This window comes from Spea bombifrons, chromosome 3 (genome assembly GCF_027358695.1).
Source record: "Spea bombifrons isolate aSpeBom1 chromosome 3, aSpeBom1.2.pri, whole genome shotgun sequence".
Lineage (NCBI taxonomy): Eukaryota > Metazoa > Chordata > Amphibia > Anura > Pelobatidae > Spea > Spea bombifrons.
In genome coordinates, this window is record NC_071089.1 from 89,163,558 (window position 1) to 89,169,957 (window position 6,400).

General features: G+C 44.5%; 2 long non-coding RNA genes across 2 annotated transcripts; both read right to left on the reverse strand.

Annotated features, from left to right (window-relative positions):
• Nucleotides 1–723: 723 nt before the first annotated feature.
• LOC128484253 (uncharacterized) lies at nt 724–1,097 on the reverse strand. Its single transcript, XR_008351129.1, has 2 exons — nt 1,043–1,097; nt 724–827 (listed from the first exon to the last, which is right to left on the reverse strand). It is a non-coding gene; the product is annotated as an uncharacterized LOC128484253 (long non-coding RNA).
• A 4,676-nt stretch (nt 1,098–5,773) lies between these two features.
• On the reverse strand, nt 5,774–6,147 carry LOC128484254 (uncharacterized). Its single transcript, XR_008351130.1, has 2 exons — nt 6,093–6,147; nt 5,774–5,877 (listed from the first exon to the last, which is right to left on the reverse strand). It is a non-coding gene; the product is annotated as an uncharacterized LOC128484254 (long non-coding RNA).
• Between the last annotated feature and the right edge of the window lie 253 nt (nt 6,148–6,400).

Sequence of the window (6,400 nt, forward strand, 5' to 3'; positions counted from 1 at the left end):
TTAACGTCAGAGTCTTTACATCAGGAAAGATGGGCAGATTAGCTGGGCTGAATTCTTCCTTCAAATTCTGTTTTTCCCCATGTAAAAAACATTAAACTTGCGGTCTATCTAGCCTACCTAGGTATTTTGCTCAAATGCTTGACATTTGAGGCACAAACCTGTTAAAATGATAACAAAACACAAAAAGAAAAATAACTTTGTATCTTTAGTCTCTAATACGTTATGTGTTTCCATCTAGTGCCAACTGCATCTATATAAAAGTTCTACATTTCACAGCTAATGTCAGATTTGACAGAAAGCAAAATAACGGAATATTTTGTAGAATTAAAAAAAGATAGTGTAAAAAACATATTTTCTAACTGTCTATATATTATACACACACACACATATATATATATATAGATATAGATATATATATACACATGTATAAACACTATATGAACAAGAGTATCGGGGCACCACTCTTCAGGGAAGGCTTTCTGCAAGTCTTTCCAACGAAGTTGGGTACATAGCATTGTCCAAACAACTTGGTAGTTCCCTTTCAGCATACCCAGACATTTTGGACAATGCTATGCTTTCAACTTTGTGGGAACAGCTTGGGGAAGGCCCTTTTCTATTCCAGCATGACTGTGCTCTAGTGCTGTTCTGTCTTCTTACACGTTCACTCAGTGTGCAGTCTGACATTCAGTATAAACCATACCTGTCTTCCAAATAAGAGGACTGTTCTTTGTAGTTTAACTTGTTTATTGGTGAACAGGTTGTTGAGTATATATGGCAAAACAGGATTACACACATGTAATGTGATGTGGTAATGTGATGTGGTAAAACTATAAGGATACAAATAACATGTATAAGTACAAGGCACATGAAATGCATGTATAATGACATTACATAACAGTTAAGTACATGGCAAAATGGCTGCCTATACATAGAATGACATGACTAGCTAACAGTCTAACAGTTAACTTTCCTGAGTAATAATACAAATAACTGAACAGCTATGAATACTATAATGTCCCTGAAACAGAAGTAAATGTCTCACCAGATATGCTATTACACAGATGGTGGAGTTTTGGAAGGAGACATACAGAGACAGATCTGATGATGAGTCCTGGTGACTGAAGACTGTAAAATGGAGGCTCCTCCCTCCCAGAATGCCTTGCAATCACCCACAATGCATTATTCTTTGACTAGAAAACAAGGTGTAATACAACTTAACACCGCTAGATGGAGCTATAATTTACTAAAGAAGTCTAAGGTGGCAAAAAGGTGAACTGTAAAGTTTCTCAAACCCTGCTGGGCAGAACACTCCCCGTCTGGCGTCAACCGACGCCACTACTAGGTCTTTCAGGTGGAAACAAAACAAGTTCCGCCACTGGCCTGAGGAATAGCTTGCACTCGCCAAGCCTACATACTTTGACCTCAGCCTTGCGTACGTTCCCATCCTTGCTTGGGAATGTGTTGGTGATGAGACCCAGTGGCCACTCATTCCGGTGTGACTGGCTGTCTTTCATGAGCATGACATCCCCATGTCTGATGTTCGGCTTGTTAGTTTGCCACTTCCTTCTCGACTGTAGGGTAGAGATATACTGCTTCCTCCACCTGTCCCAGAAGGCATTAGAAAGACTTTGCACCTGCCTCAATTGTCGTCTGTAGAGGTCTTTATCTTTGAATTCTCCAAGAGGAGCACTCGGACTGCTGGTCTTCTGCGTGAGGCAGTCTATTTCTTCAGCATAACATTCACGTTGTATAGTGCAAATTATTATGTTCTTGGACTTTTCCAAATTAGGAGTGGTAAAGGCATGTTTGCAGTGGTGCCAACCTTTGCAGGGCTTCTGGCTCTCAGGTAATGTTGACTTATAAGATTGAGCCATATGAACTAGACAGGTTATAGCACGAACAAGCGACATCCAGGTGGAGAACCTGACGAAACGATGAGATTTGAGTTGGTGATCCGAAGTCACCGTACATAGAACAGATACTTCAGGTCGGATTTCTTCGTCGGCATCTGAGTCTACCAATCCAAACAAGTCAGGTTCAATGTTGCAAGACGTTGAACGGTACAGGAATGCAGGACCCATAAACCATGTTGTGTCTTTAAGGTGACTTGCTGCGACAGATCTAGTCGCATGGTCCGCAGGATTATGGTGTGTGGACACATAGTGCCACTGTTTAGGACAAGTGGATCTCCTGATCCTTAGCACCCGATTGCTGACATAGACATAAAAGCGTCTCGTTTCGTTACAAATATATCCTAGGACTACCTTACTGTCCATGTAAAACTCGACTTCCCCGATTTCCAGGTTCATTCCTGTTGTTATAAGTTCGGCCAACTCCACTGCAAGCACGGCAGCGCAGAGTTCCAGTCTGGGTATCGTGTGCTCGCGGAGTGGCGCCAGTTTAGTCCGGCTCATAACAAAACCCACATGGCATTGTTCTTTGACATCTATGGTCTTCAAGTATGCTACGGCTGCAATCGCCTTGACTGAAGCGTCGCAGAAGATATAAAGTCTTTGCATCTTGACTTCAGTTGATGGCACAGAAGCATACGGTCGTGCCACACGAAGGCTGGACAAAGCTTCGAGAGACTTCCTCCATCCTGTCCACAGGTCTTTTTTCTCCATGGGAAGCGGATCATCCCAATCAGCCGTCTCTGTGGTGAAGTCTCTTAACAACATTTTACCTTGAATGGTAACAGGCGTTACGAATCCCAGAGGATCATATAAGATGTTTATGGTAGACAGGACTCCTCTGCGTGTGAAGGCTTTTTCTTCCTTGCTGATTTGGAAGGTGAATGTGTCTGCCTTTAAATCCCAGAGCAAACCGAGGCTTTGCTGCATCAGAAGGGAGTCTGTGCTAAGATCCAAGTCTTTTAGATCATTTGAGTAGTCTTGGGTTTTAAACAGTAAAGGTGCGACCCAGCTTTTTGACTTGTCTTTTACTATTCCTTGATCCATGATATCCAAGAACAGCCTGTCTTCTATGGACATTGCGACCCTGTTGTCTTCTCTTGTCCTGTGGAAGACTGTGCACCCTAAGTGATCTTGCTCACCATCGCAGGCGTGGTCTTCACAGGAGGGATCCACGAAAGGACAAGGCACGGGAGCGCTGTGTGGCAATTCTTTTATCAGGAACCTACTCTGACATGGCTGGAATAGAGAAGGACGTCCATTTTCAAGTGTGTTGGTGAGCATACTGTTGACTGAGGTCGGCTTGTGCGCTCCTCCTAGACAGACGTCTCCTATGATGACCCATCCTAGGTCAAGTCTCTGGGCATATGGAGCATTTTGGGGGCCGTTAATCTGTCCTCTAGCCTTGTGAACTCGTAATATGTCTCTTCCAAGGAGTAAGACTATTGGGGCTTCTGGGTCCAGTTCCGGTATCAAGTGAGCTATACGCCTCAGGTGGGGGTGGTATGCTGCCACCTCTGGTGTAGGTATCTCAGACCGGTTGTCAGGAATGTGATTGCACTCCAGTATGGTTGGCAGGGACAAGCAGGTATGACCATCTATGGACTCTACCCTGTACCCAGTTGCTTTCCTCCCCGCCGTCTCAACGGTACCTGCACATGTCTTTAAGGAGTAGGGAGAACCGGGCCCTACGATGTTGAAGGTGTCGAAGAAGGTGGATTTAGCTAAAGACCTATTGCTTTGATCATCTAAGATTGCATATACCTTGATCGCCGTATCTCGGTGACCGACCGGATAAACTCTGACAAGGCAGATTTTTGAGCAGGACTTCCCTCCTGCAAGTCCTTTACAGATCTCTGTACACTGAGAAGTGACTGCTGGGGTGTCTATGTCAGTGTCTATCTGCTTTCTGTCATGCCCCTCTCCTTGGGATGATGTTTGAGAGGGTGGTCCAGGGTGTAAAGCCGTGTTGTGTTCTGTGCTACCGCATTCTGTGCATGTCACACTGACCTTACAGTTCCTGGCGTAGTGCGATGTTGTACTGCAGCATCTGAAGCAGATGTTGTTTTCTTTGAGGAATTCTTTGCGGTCCTCTAAGGACTTCTCTCTGAAGGCTCTGCATTTTAGTAGAGAATGTGGTTTCTTGTGCAGGGGGCATTGTCTGGTAAGATCTTCGAGTTTGTTCCCTTGAGAGGATTTAAACGACCTGTAAGGAGAACCTGTGGAGGCAACATTAGTTTTGTGGACTGCCACTGGTGTTTTATGAGGTTTGACACCAAGGGTAGTGGGACATGACAATGTAAAGTCAAAACTGGGATCATTTCTGATCCTTGCTTGTTGAGCAACAAAGTCTACAAACACCCTTAAGGGGGGAAATGGTACATTATGAACCTGTTTATAATGAGAACCATGCGTGATCCATTTCTCCTGTAGGTTATAAGGGAGTTTTAGAACAATCGGATTAACACCTCGGGCGGTGTCCAGGAATGCTAGCCCTGGCAGATCTCCTTCTGCTTGAGCAACCTGTACCTCTATTAGTAAGTCACTGAGTTCCCTGAGCTTTTGGTAACCCTTACCCACTATTTTGGGAAAATTATCAACTCTCTTATATAAAGCATTTTCTATAGCTTCTATTGACCCATAACACTCATCAAGTCTTCCCCACACCATCTTTAGGCCTTTGCTTGGATAGTTTATGTTAATGTTTCTGATTCTTCTGGCGTGTTCAGCAGACTCATTTCCAAGCCATTTTACCAAGAGATCTAACTCCTCACTGCAGGAAAGATCTAAGTCCCTTATGGCGTTCTGGAAGGAGGCTCGCCATGCCCTGTAGTTCTCGGGGCGATCTGTGAACTTTACAAGTCCCTTGGTAACCAGCTCCCGTTTAGCAAAGAACTTAGCGAAGTCCATGGCAGCCCGGTTAGCGTCAATACTACCCGGTGTGCTGTTGTTATGCTGAGTGTGTGGTGTATCACCATACCTTTTAGAGATTTCTGGCTTAGGGAAGTCTGTATAATACCGTTCTGACGCGAAGGGTGTCCCTTGAAGTCGAAGCGAAGGATGTAGCTTTTGTTCTTTAGGGTGGTAGTTGTGGTCAGCATCGCTTTGTCGCATATCGTCCTGCTCGAGGTACTGTGGTTCAAGGTAGGATCTTTGGCACTCTGTAAAAGCTGGTTGATGTACTGGATCATAGTTGTCATCTGTGTTGGGATGCTGATGGACATATTCTGAGACGCGCTGTGCTGGATCTTGTTGATCTAGGTCTGGCCCGAGTACTTGGCTGTGTTTCTCAGATTCAGCGAACTCCGTGGCTTCTAGGAACTCTGCTTTGGCTATTGCGGCTGCCGCTTCTTTCTCCGCTGCGAGTTTTTCCAGTGACGCCTGCAGACACGCTGTCTGTTTCTTTAGTTGCATCTCTTGTGCAGCAAAGGAAGACCTTACTTTTGCAGCCTCAGCTTCTGCACGGGCGAGAGCAGCCATTTCTTTTATTGATGACTTGCTAGAGCGGCTTGCTCGTGACCTTGTCCCGTATGTTGATGCCTTGCTAGTGGACATGGTGTGCCTGTTTGCTGACTGCTTAATGTCTCTGTGCAGACTCAGTCTAGGTAGGACTAGGAACGGACTTCAACGTGGTTTGGATCGTGTCGCGCTTGCTGGGGCTGCACTCTCGCTTCTTGTGACTGTATGGCCGCCGCTGCAATCTTGTACATAGGACTGCGTTGCTGATGGCGGCTCCGTACAGTCAGATCCACTATCGCTGGTGACTAGCAATCTGTTTTACTGTTCTGTCTTCTTACACGTTCCCTCAGTGTGCAGTCTGACATTCAGTATAAACCATACCTGTCTTCCAAATAAGAGGACTGTTCTTTGTAGTTTAACTTGTTTATTGGTGAACAGGTTGTTGAGTATATATGGCAAAACAGGATTACACACATGTAATGTGATGTGGTAATGTGATGTGGTAAAACTATAAGGATACAAATAACATGTATAAGTACAAGGCACATGAAATGCATGTATAATGACATTACATAACAGTTAAGTACATGGCAAAATGGCTGCCTATACATAGAATGACATGACTAGCTAACAGTCTAACAGTTAACTTTCCTGAGTAATAATACAAATAACTGAACAGCTATGAATACTATAATGTCCCTGAAACAGAAGTAAATGTCTCACCAGATATGCTATTACACAGATGGTGGAGTTTTGGAAGGAGACATACAGAGACAGATCTGATGATGAGTCCTGGTGACTGAAGACTGTAAAATGGAGGCTCCTCCCTCCCAGAATGCCTTGCAATCACCCACAATGCATTATTCTTTGACTAGAAAACAAGGTGTAATACAACTTAACACCGCTAGATGGAGCTATAATTTACTAAAGAAGTCTAAGGTGGCAAAAAGGTGAACTGTAAAGTTTCTCAAACCCTGCTGGGCAGAACAAGTGCTTAAACCATGGTCCATGACGACATCAGCGTGTCCATG